The sequence below is a fragment of the Piliocolobus tephrosceles genome, chromosome 12, assembly GCF_002776525.5.
Source record: "Piliocolobus tephrosceles isolate RC106 chromosome 12, ASM277652v3, whole genome shotgun sequence".
Classification (NCBI taxonomy): Eukaryota; Metazoa; Chordata; class Mammalia; order Primates; family Cercopithecidae; genus Piliocolobus; species Piliocolobus tephrosceles.
The window spans coordinates 30414060-30425780 of NC_045445.1; the positions used below are offsets into that span (position 1 = coordinate 30414060).

General features: G+C 41.7%; 1 non-coding gene across 1 annotated transcript; it reads right to left on the reverse strand.

Annotated features, from left to right (window-relative positions):
• Positions 1-2969: 2969 nt before the first annotated feature.
• On the reverse strand, positions 2970-3075 carry LOC111531625. Its single transcript, XR_002728338.1, has one exon. It is a non-coding gene; the product is annotated as a small nucleolar RNA U13 (small nucleolar RNA).
• Positions 3076-11721: the final 8646 nt, after the last annotated feature.

Below are 11721 nucleotides of genomic sequence, written 5' to 3' on the forward strand. Positions count from 1 at the left end.
TAACAGATGCTGACGAGGTTGTGGAGAAAAGGGAACACTGACACACTGTTGGTGCAAGTGTAAATTAGTTCAACCATTGTGGAAAGCAGTATAGCAATTCCTCAAAGAGCTATAAACAGAACTACCATTCAGCCCAGCAATCCCAATACTGGGTATACACCCAGAGGAATATAAATCATTCTACCTTAAAGACACATGCATGTGAATGTTTATTGCAGCACTATTCACAATAGCAAAGACATGGAATCAACCTAAATGCCCATCAATGTCAGACTGGATAAAGAAAATATGGTACTTACACACCATAGAATACTATGCAGCCATAGAAAATAATGCAGTTGTGTCTTTTGCGGGAACGTGGATGGAGCTGGAGGGTATTATCCTTAGCAAACTAATGCATTAACAGAAAACTAAATATTGCATATTGTCACTTTTATGTGAGAGCTAAATGATAAGAACTCATGAACACAAAGAAGGAACAACAGACACTGGGGTCTACTTGAGGGTGGAGGTTAGGAGGAGGGAGAAGAGCAGAAAAAATAACTATTGGGTACTAGGTTTTACACCTGGGTGATGAAATAATCTGTACAACAAACCCCTGTGAAATGAGTTTACCTATATAATAAACCTGCACATGTACTTCTGAACCTAAAATAAAAGTTTAAAATAAAGATTTTTACAGAAGCTTCCCAGGGACTGAAATTGCTAGGGGAGCTTTCAGAACTCTTGGCCTGAAGTAAGTGAGGCAATTTCCAGTGTCCTCTCCCCATTTTGTTCTACACCTCATCCTTCACTTTCACAGTCCATCCTCGGTACTCAAGGTCTTTTCTGATTTCTCATCAAAGTTAACCAGTCTTCCTAGGCATGGTGGCATGTGCCTACAGTCCCAGCTACTTGGTAAACTGAGGTGGGAAGATAACTTGAGCCCAGGAGTTCAAGGCCAGCCTGGGCAACATAGTGAGATCCTATCTCTAAAATAAATAAATAAATGAGTAAAAAATTCACCAGTCTCTAGGATGAGATAAACCAATCTATGCTAAGGTATTAACGCCTGATAATACAGTATTCCAAAAAGTGGTTGCACTAGAATAGGATAATCGAAAAAGCACATGGAGTACATACAAAGGGAATTTGGGGAATATTATTATAGGGTCACTAATACCATTCATTAGGGCTCTGCCCTAATGGAAACACTCTCACTTTGGGGATTAGGCTTCAATATATGAATTTGGGGGGACACTAACATTCAGACCATAGTACCTTTTATCAGCTATGTAGTTTGCAAGTATTTTCTCCCATTCTGTGGGTAGCCTTTTCATTTTGTTGATTATTTAGTTCAGGATTGGGAAGATTTTTAGTTTGATATGATTTTACTTGTTCATTTTTTAAGTGGTTTAATTTTTTAATATAGAATTTAAAACTATGAAACAACATGGTAAGAAAAAATATTGAGCCATCTCACTCCAAAACCATGGTTTAACCACAGTTCACATCTGCATGGAGGAAGAGAAAAAAAAAAAAATCTGGTTCCTTATAACTCTCACCAAAGGTGGCAGATGTCAATTCCATGTGAATTGAACATTGACTAAACACTAAAGGATAATCTGTGTGAGAGAATGAGTTTGTATTAGACCATTGCTATCTCATTATAATATACATGTTAATATTGAGATCGTTTTCTCAAAATTTACACGAAGTATCCTGATGTGAGTCTATCCTCTACTTATTTTCCCTCAGTTGTGTTTCATTACTTTACTTTCTAGTCCATATTTGGAGCAGTCATTACGTTCTTCCCATTTAACCTTCTCTGTGGGTGCTGCCTAGCCCTGAAGGAAAAGCCTCCCTATAAAAACCCACTAGCCTACTTTCAAATTCATGCCTTCTTATTTTCCCGCAGTTTTAGGTGTTTTCTTTTTGTTTGTTTTTCACTTTTGGAATAAATTTAGATTTGCAGAATATTTGCAGAGATAGTACAGAGAATTCTCATATATTCCCATCCAGTTTTCACCAAGGTTAACACATTACATTATCCTGGTACATTTACATTTTCTTTCTTTCTTCTGTTTTTTTTTTTTTTTTTTTTTTTTTTTTGGAGAAAGAGTATCACTCTGTCGCCCAGGCTGGAGTGCAGTCGTGCGATCTCAGATTACCACAATCTCTGCCTCCTGGGTTCAAGCAATTCTCCTGCCTCAGCCTCCCAAGTAGCTGGGATTACAGGCGTGTGCCACCACGCCCAGCTAATTTTTGCATTTTTAGTAGAGGTGGGGTTTCACCATTTTGGTCAGGCTGGTCTTGAATTCCTGACCTCAGGTGATCTGCCAGCCTGGGCCTCCCAAAGTGCTGGGATTACAAGCATGAGCCACTACACCCGGCCTATCCTGGTACCTTTTCAAAACCAAGAAACTAACACTGATACATTGCCATTATCTAAACTCCAAACTTAGATTTCACTAGTTTTTCCACTAATGTCCTTTTTCTATTGCAGGATCCAATCTAGGATACTGCATTGTGCTTAGCTGGCCTTCCTTTTAATCAGCAATAGACAACCAGAAGTTTGAGGGCAACCCATCTCTTGTTCAGGATATCCCTTGTTAGAGAAAGGCTGTTCTTACTTTTTACAAAACCATAAAGAGCATTAAAACTGGGAAGTCTGCCTAGTATGTTTGCTGGTTCTGAGGACATCATTGCTCCACTGGTTCTCCTTCCACCCAACTCTTGAGATCCTGCCTCAGCAACTTTCTCCAACATTTAATGTGGCTTCTTCCATCCAAGAGTGGTTTCCTGCAATTTTTACATCCATACTTAGGGGAAATTAGAAACAATGCATAACCTCCAACAATCATTTAATGATTCCAGCGATGTTTCACCTCTGAAGCCTCTTCTTCTCTAAAGAAAACCGTGGTCCTCTCTGGCTCTTCTTATGTTCGGTCTCCTGATCAAGTTCTTTCTTTCTTTTTTCTTTTTTTCCACATCAGATGGGTAATGTGCCAAGATGCCATGACAAGGTTTGAGGGAGGCACATCTCACATAAGAGCATGAAAATCCAATCATCACACTTATTAACTACAAAAGAATCTGGTCAAGTTCTTTCATCTTTTTTCAGTTATCTCCCTTTTTTCACTGCAGGTGCACTCTCCACTTAACTTGCCCACCCCAGTAATTTTAAAAGGACCCAGCTCACAAAAGGAAGAGAGGTATGTCTTCTGGGGCAGGGGTGGGGGTGGTATTAGTGAAGGCATGGGATGCTATGTGGAAGTGAAGCCAGATGAAGCAGGATGTTATAATGTTCCTCTGTGTGCTCTTATGGATTAAAATCATCCCAGATACTTTCTAAGTCACATCATCTAGGACAGTTCTGGAGGAGGGGAAAAAGTAAGAGTCAGCTGTAGGGATGCATTGAAAGTTAGCTTTGGGGCTGGGCTCGGTAGCCCACGCCCGTAATTCCAAAACTTCAGGAGGCCAAGGCGGCTGGATCACTTGAGGCCAGGAAATCGAGACTAGCCTGGCCAACATGGTGAAACCCCATCTTTGCTAAAAACATAAAAATTAGCTGGGCATGGTGGCAAGCGCCTATAATCCCAGCTACTTAGGAGGCTAAGGTAGGAGAATCGCTTGAACCTGAGAGGTGGAGGTTGCAGTGAGCTGAGATCGTGCCACTGCAATCCAGCCTGGGTGACAGAGCGAGACTCCGTCTAAAAAAAAAAAAGAAAAGAAGAGAAAAGAAAGTTAGCTTTGGCCTTAATATTTGGCCAGAATCTGCTCTCACCTTTGGCCTTACCCTTTGGAAGGCCAAATGTCTACCTCAACACTACTTCTGCCATCCCAGAACTGGTACAAGATGTGATCTTATATGTTATCATCATATATAATCAGTACCAAACTGTCGGTAATATGAACAAAGAATATAATTTAGGTTTATTTTTAATATCTAAGCATTTTCAAATGTAGGTAAGCATTCTAGATGTCAACTGGGGTGAAAACCTCCCCACATGCCTTATATGTTGAAATGTTTCAGTCATTTGAAGTATAAATATATATTGATTATGGCAAGAGTTAAATGCTACAATACTTAATGGGGATTATGAAAGTATCTAATTTTATGTACAAACATAGGAACTTACAAAAAGTTATTAATAAATAGGGAAATAGGTGAACAGTCAATACAAATATTAAGGGCCAGACATTGTGGCTTATGCCTGTAATCCTAGCACTTTGGGGGGTCAAAATGGGAAGATTGCTTGAGGCTAAGAGTTTAAGACTACAAAAATTTGTTTTAAACTTAGTCAGGTGTGGTGGCACACGTCTGTAGTCCCAGCTATTCAGGAGGCTAAGGTGGGAAGACCACTTGAGCCCAGGAGTTTGAGGTTACAGTGAGCTATGATTGCACCACTGCACTCCTTCCTGAGGCATAGAGTGAGATCCTGTCTTAAAAACCAAGAATAAAATAAAATAAAATATTAGGATAATATGCAGTAGCCAAATACATTTAAGACAATCGTACTCTTTTTGAGCAAATACTTTTTTAAATTATAAAACAAAAATAAAAATTAGATATAATTCTAATCTTTGTAGAATTGTTTTTTTGTATCAGCATTTGGAACAATAAACAAAATAACCTTTAAGAATTGTATCGGCTGGGGGCAGTGGCTCACGCCTGTAATCCCAACACTTTGGGAGGCTGAGGTTGGTGGATTACCTGAGGTCAGGAGCTCGAGACCAGCCTGGCCAACATGGCGAAACCCTGTCTCTACTAAAAATACAAAAACTAGCCTGGTGTGGTGGCACATGCCTGTGATCCCAGCTACTCGGGAGGCTGAGGCAGGAGAATTGCCTGAACCCGGGAGGCGGAAGTTGCAGTGAGCTGAGATCACGCCAGTGCACTCTGAGTGAGACTCTGTCTCAAAAAATAAATAAATAAATAACTTTATTTAATTTTCAATTGTTTAATTATAAGGCCATGAGTGTTTTAAGAAAAAGTCTTATTTGAAAATCCTTCATAGCTTATGAAGACAAAATAAAAGCTAAATGTCAACTTTTCTGCCTTCAAATTTCATGAGGAAAAAAATCCAAAATCACATGCAACAGCCATGAAAAATCATGTTTCATCCAAATACAGTAACAAAGAATGTAATGACTATAAAGACAAGAAAGTGTTAGAGACAAGTAAGGTAACCAAAGCTCATTTGATTCTCATTAAGCAAGCTTCAAAAAAACAGACTTTACAGGAATCCTTTAAGGCAATTCCTTATCGTGTTGAGTCTATGGAGTTTAAGAATCTAAACAAAACTTGTTGAAATGATGCTTATAGACTGCCAATCATTTTCAGTAGTTGAAATTGAAGGATTTTTGTAATGTGCCCAAGCTATGAATCTCAGGTACAAAATTCCTCCTAAAAATTAAGTTACTGAAAAATGTTTTGTCTGAATTATATTCTACTGTGCACAAAAATGATTAGCAATACTATTAGCTATGCTACTTTTAAAATTTTGAGCATTGTACCCTTGGAAGTGCAAAATCAACCAGAAATCCTTTTTAAAATCACAGCACAATGGATTAATGCTTTTGTTGTACTTTGCTTACAGTAGCAGTTAGCTATTGCTATGTTATTTTAAAAACTACCCAAAAACTTAGTGGTTTTAATAAAACACCATTTATTTGGCTAACAATTCTGCAGGTTGTCAGTTAAATTCGGCTCAGCTGGGCAGTTCTTCTAGTCTTAGCTGGGCTCCTTCATGCGTCTATGGTCAACTGTAGATGAGCTAGGCAAATCTGCTTCCGGAGTTTGACTAGATGCACACATGCAATGAATGCTAAGACACAGGTGGCAATTCGTAGATAATTTTTTTTTTTTTTTTTTTTTTTTTTTTTTTATGGAGTCTCACTCTGCCACTCAGGCTGGAGTGCAGTGGTGTCATCTTGACTTACTGCAACCTCTGCCTCCCGGGTTCAAGAGATTCTCCTGCCTCAGCCTCCTGAGTAGCTGGGATTACAGGCATGCACCACCACACCCAGTTAATTTTTGTATTTTCAGTAGAGGCGGGGTTTCACCATGTTGGCCAGGCTGGTCACAAACTCCTGACCTCCAGTGATCTGCCCACCTCAGCCTCCCAAAGTGCTGGGGTTACAGACGTGAGCCACCATGCCCAGCCAGTATCTTAAGAGTCTATTACATTGCTCTATTAACACATCTAGGTCCACTGTTCAAAGACAAATTTCTCTCAAAAGATTGTATAAAACATCAAGAGCTGGTTTTCTAGTTAAGTTGTAGAAGCACATTCCACTCTGCCTCTCCCACTGAATGCAGCTATAAAACCTGGATAGAATGCATGGAGCATCTATTTGAGAACTCCACAAAGTATGTGGTAGCAGACATATTGGAAAAGAAGACAAGAATTCAAAGTAAACTTGCAGTCCTATCACAGCGTGGACAGCAGCAGTGGCTGCAATAGTCAAAGTACCTCACAGGAGCCTAAAACTCTGAGGAGTTGTGGTAACAAGACAGGGGAGCAAACACCCATTGGTTTATTTCCCTCTCTCTCTTTCCTTCCGGACAGGAGCACAGTCACAAGAAATATTAATATATGGCAGAATGAACTAACTAAAAATCCCAGTTTTCTGGTCAGAGGACTGAATATGGAAGCCTTAGAAACCTGAAAGTATCAGAAAGACGGCAGAGAGGGAAAGAGGGGAAGTTCCGAAAAACACCACCGTAAAATTGTTTATGAACTCTTTAGAGACCTGTACACCAAAAAGAAAAAAAAAAAGTCATTTAAAAGTATGTTATTGACTGGGCACAGTGGTTCATGCCTGTAATGCCAGCACTTTGGGGGGCCAAAGAGGGCAGATCACTTGAGGTCAGGAGTTCCAGACCAGCCTGGGCAACATGGTGAAACCCCATCTCCACGAAAAATACAAAAGTTAGCCATGGGTAGTGGCGGACAACTGTAATCCTGACTACTTGAGAGGCTCAGGCATGATGAGAATCGCTTAAACCTGAGAGGTGGAGGCTGCAGTGAGCCAACATCTTGCCACTGTACTCCAGCCCGGGTGACAGAACAAGACTCTGTCTCAAAAAATATACCTATTAATAAAAATGTTCAATGCAAAAACTTCTTTTTTTTTTCTTTTTGAGACAAGGCCTCACTCTGTTGCCCAGGCTGGAGCCCAGTGACGCAGTCACAGCTCCCTGCAGCCTAGAAATGCCAGGCCCAAGTGATCCTCCTGCCTCAGCCTCCAGACTAGCTGGTGAAATGAGAGAGTGTTCTCTTATTGCCCTTGCAGGGCATGCAACAGAGGTGTGGTTCCCTTATTCAGTGCCCTGCTGCTCAGACCCCTAGGAGGAGCATGCAGACAAGCAGGTGCAGAGGCTGTGAAGAGTGCTTTTGGGCTCTGGCCCCACAGCAGGACTCCCGAAGCCCAAGTGGGCGTGTGTTCCACGGCTTGTGTTAGTCAGCTCAGTAGACCCTCTGCCTTATCTCAAGGACAGAGGGCGAATGTGACAGCCTGAGTTCTTGCCCAGTGTACTAGAAGAATCAGATCACACATGGGCTGGAAGGTTAAGTGCAGGGTTTTATTGAGTGGTGGAGGTAGCTAGATGGATGGGGAGCCGGAATCAGGGAATAGAGTGGGAAGGTGGTCTTACTCTGGGGTCGGGCCACCCAGCGGTGGGACTGTTCTCCAACCGCCCTGGGCAGAAATCCCCTTGGCATCTGCACCATTCCACTGTTGCTGGTCTGCTGGTATCTGCTGGTGTGTTCCTCTGCTCCTCTCAATGTCCGGCTGCTTGTGTCTGTGCCCGCTAGGTGTTGGGATTTTATGGGCACAGGATGCCAGCAGGGGTGGGGGGCGGTGGCCAGCCAAAAGGCAACTTTTTGGGTGTGAAAACAGAAATACCTGTCCTCATTCAGGTCCATGGGCACAGGCCCGAGGGTGGAGCCCTTGGCCAGGGACCCTACCCTTCTCTACCCAGCACTTGCCTGCCCAGCTCCCATATCACTGGGACTACAGGCTGTGCTATCACACCTGGATAATTTTTAAAATAATGTTGTAGAGATAGTGTCTTGTTTTGTTGCCCAGGCAGCCAGTTTTGAACTCCTGGCCTCAAGCAATCCTCCTGCCTCAGCCTCCCGAAGTGTTGGGATTATAGGCGTGAGCCACCTTGTGTAGCTGGAAACCTCATTTTTAAACAAAAGACATTTAATAATGCTTCAATACAATTTTGGATTTACTGTTGTATTCTAGAAATTTTCTGATAGCATTATTTAGTTTAGGCCTTGGCTTCAGGTAAATATTGATTTTAACACTTGACCATTTAGCATTTTACCTAAATGTATTTTCAGTCACTCCTAGTTGCCAATCAAATAAGAATGGCAGGATCGGTAGGACTCTGCTCCATTTAACCTGATGGGCATTTTCCAATTCAGTCAACAAGTTATGTGTACTGGCTTTTCCTCAATTTCTGAGGAAATTCTGAGATAAAGCATCTATCTACTACTTCAAAGTGATATTAAGTTATGAAAGTCCTGCTGAAATTGAGCAGTACTTTCATAACTTAATATCACTTTGAAGTAAGAAGATAGATGCTTTACCTATCCCCATTAGCAGAAAGTTTTATTGTCACAAGCTAGGCATGACAGCTACAAAAGAGAAGCTTCAGGCTGGGTGCGGAGGCTCATGCCTGTAATCCCAACACTTTGGGAGGCCGAGGCGGATGAATCACTTGAGGTCAGGAGTTTCAGACCAGTCTGGGTAACATGGCGAAACCCATCTCTACTAAAACTGCAAAAATTAGCCGGGTGTGGTGGTGCGTGCCTGTAGTCCCAGCTACTCGGGAGGCTGAGGTGGGAGGATGAGCCCGGGTGGTTGAGGCTGCAGTGAGCTATAACACTGAACTGCAGTCTTGGCAACAAAGCAAGACCCCACCTTGAAAAAAAAAAAAATCAAAATCACCATTCTGAGTAGACATTCCCCAACATTTATCAAGTTCGGCAATAACAATCCTGTACAGTACGTTGATTCATTCAGTTACCTAGACATATCTTTTAAACAAGTTTCTCTTTGGTGGCTGGCTCATTAGGAAGTTTCATTGTTCAAAGCTAGGTCTTTCCTGAGCTTTTTCATGACTGAAATTTCGTTGCTGTTTTAAATTTTTGCTGCCTAAAATCACTATGGTGATGCTCTCTAATTTAGAGTTTAGGGGTCTGGTTCATCTCTGTGCTAAACCAGACCACAACTTGCTTCCCAAGAGTTATATTGGCCCTGTCAGTGAATATTCCCTTGGCCTACCTCCACACAGAAGGGCAGTGGCTTTCAATTCAAGGACTGGTTCCTGTTTGGCTCATCCTTCATTTGGGTTGACTTTTGGGTTGACTTTTTTTTTTTTTTTTTTTTTTTTTTTTTTGAGACGGAGTCTCGCTCTGTCGCCCAGACTGGAGTGCAGTGGCCGGATCTCAGCTCACTGCAAGCTCCGCCTCCCGGGTTTAGGCCATTCTCCTGCCTCAGCCTCCCAAGTAGCTGGGACTACAGGCGCCCGCCACCTCCCCAGCTAGTTTTTCGTATTTTTTTTTAGTAGAGACGGGGTTTCACCGTGTTAGCCAGGATGGTCTCGATCTCCTGACCTCGTGATCCGCCCGTCTCGGCCTCCCAAAGTGCTGGGATTACAGGCTTGAGCCACTGGGTTGACTTTTAAGACACATGGCTCTGTGCTTTGGCAAACAATAGTTGTGTTCTAAGGATGTCAGAGAACATACCCTCAAACCCACAGTTGCTCAATACTTATGGAAAGCTCAGCTGAGAGTATAATATTTATAGAGGATTGCCTGAAGTCTAAGAAGCCTCTATTTCTCTAGTCAAACATATATCCCTGGATAAAAGTGACATCAGCAAGAAAACTGTATTTGTGGACTGAACTGACTTGTCTACCCCTCCTCACACACACAAACACACACACACACACACACACAGAATTACTTTAGGTGTAAAGACTTTATATTCTTTAGAGAAATTTTAGAATCATGGCAAAATCAACAGGAGGGTAAAGAGGCTGGGGGCGGTGGCTCACACCTGTAATCCCAGCACTTTGGGAGGCCGAGGCAGTTAGATCACCTGAGGTCAGGAGTTCGAGACCAGCCTGGCCAACATGCTGAAACCCCATCTCTACTAAAAATACAAAAATTAGCCGGGCATGGTGGTGCATGCCTGTAATCTTAGCTACCTGGGAGGCTGAGGCCGAAGAATCACTTGAACTCTGGAGGCAGAGGTTGCAGTGAGCCGAGATCGTGCCATTGCACTCCAGCCTGGATAACAATAGTGAAACCCCATCTCAAAAAAAAAAAAAAAAAAAAAAAAAGAGGGTATAGAGATTTCCAATACACTCCCTGCCCCTATACACCTATACATACATAGCCCTTCCCATTATCAACATCCCCAACTAGAGTGGTACGTTTGTTACAATTGATGAACATACACTAGTACGCTAACACATCACTATTGCCCAAAGTCCATAGTTTACATTAGGGTAACACTTGGTGTTGTACTTTCTATGGGTTTGGACAACTGTATCCACATGTAGCCACCATTAGAGTATCATACAGAATAGTTTCACTGCCCTAACAATCCTCTGTGTTTCTCCTATTCATCCTTCCCTCTCCACCAACCCTTGGCAACCACTAATCTTTTTTACTGTCTCCATAGGTTTGCTTTTTCCAGAATGTCATATAGTTGGAATGATACAGTATTTAGCCTTTTCAGACTGGCTTCTTTCACTTAGAAATATGAGTTTAAGGTTCCTCCACGTATTTTCATGGCCTGATATCTCATTTCTTTTTAGCATTGAATTTAACATTCCATTGTCTGGATGTACCATATTTCGGCCATTCACCTACTGAAGAACATCTTGATTGCTTTCAAGTTTTGTAATTGGGAACAAATGTGCTATAAATAAACAAACATGTGCAGGTTTATGTGTGGATGCAAGTTCTCAATTCCTTTGAGAAAATACTAAGGTTGGCATTGGTACCATATGCATCATATGGTAAAAGTATATTTAGTTTTGTAAGAAATGGCCACTGTCTTTCAAAGTGGCTGTACCATTTTGCATTCCCACTAGCAATGAATGAGAGTTCCTATTGCTCCACATCCTCACCAACATTTGGTGTTGTCAGTGTTCTGGATTTTGGCCATTCTAACGGATAATGGTCATTTTAACTTAGATTTCTATTTCCCTGATGACATATAATATGAAGCATCTTTTCATGTGCTTATTTACCATCTGTATATCTTTTTTGGCAATATGTATATTAAGGACTTTGGCCGATTTTTTTTAATTGGGCTATTTACTTATTATTGAGTTTTAAGAGTTATTTATGGCCAGGCGTGGTGGTTCATGCCTATAATCTCAGCACTTTGAGACGCCGAGGTGGGCAGATCACCTGAGGTTAAGAGTTTGAGACCAGCATAGCGAACATCGTGAAACCCCTTCTCTACCACAAATACAAAAATTAGCAGAGCGTGGTGGTGTGCACTTGCAATCCCAGCAGAAAATTGCTTGAAACCAGGAGTGAAGGTTGCAGCGAGCCGAGATTGCACCACTGTACTCCAGCCCGGGTAACAGAGAGAGACTCTGTCACAAGAAAAAAAAAAAAGTTATTTGTTTACTGTATTAGGCCACTCTTGCATTGCTATAAAGAAATAATTGAGACTGAATAATTTGTAAGAAAAGAG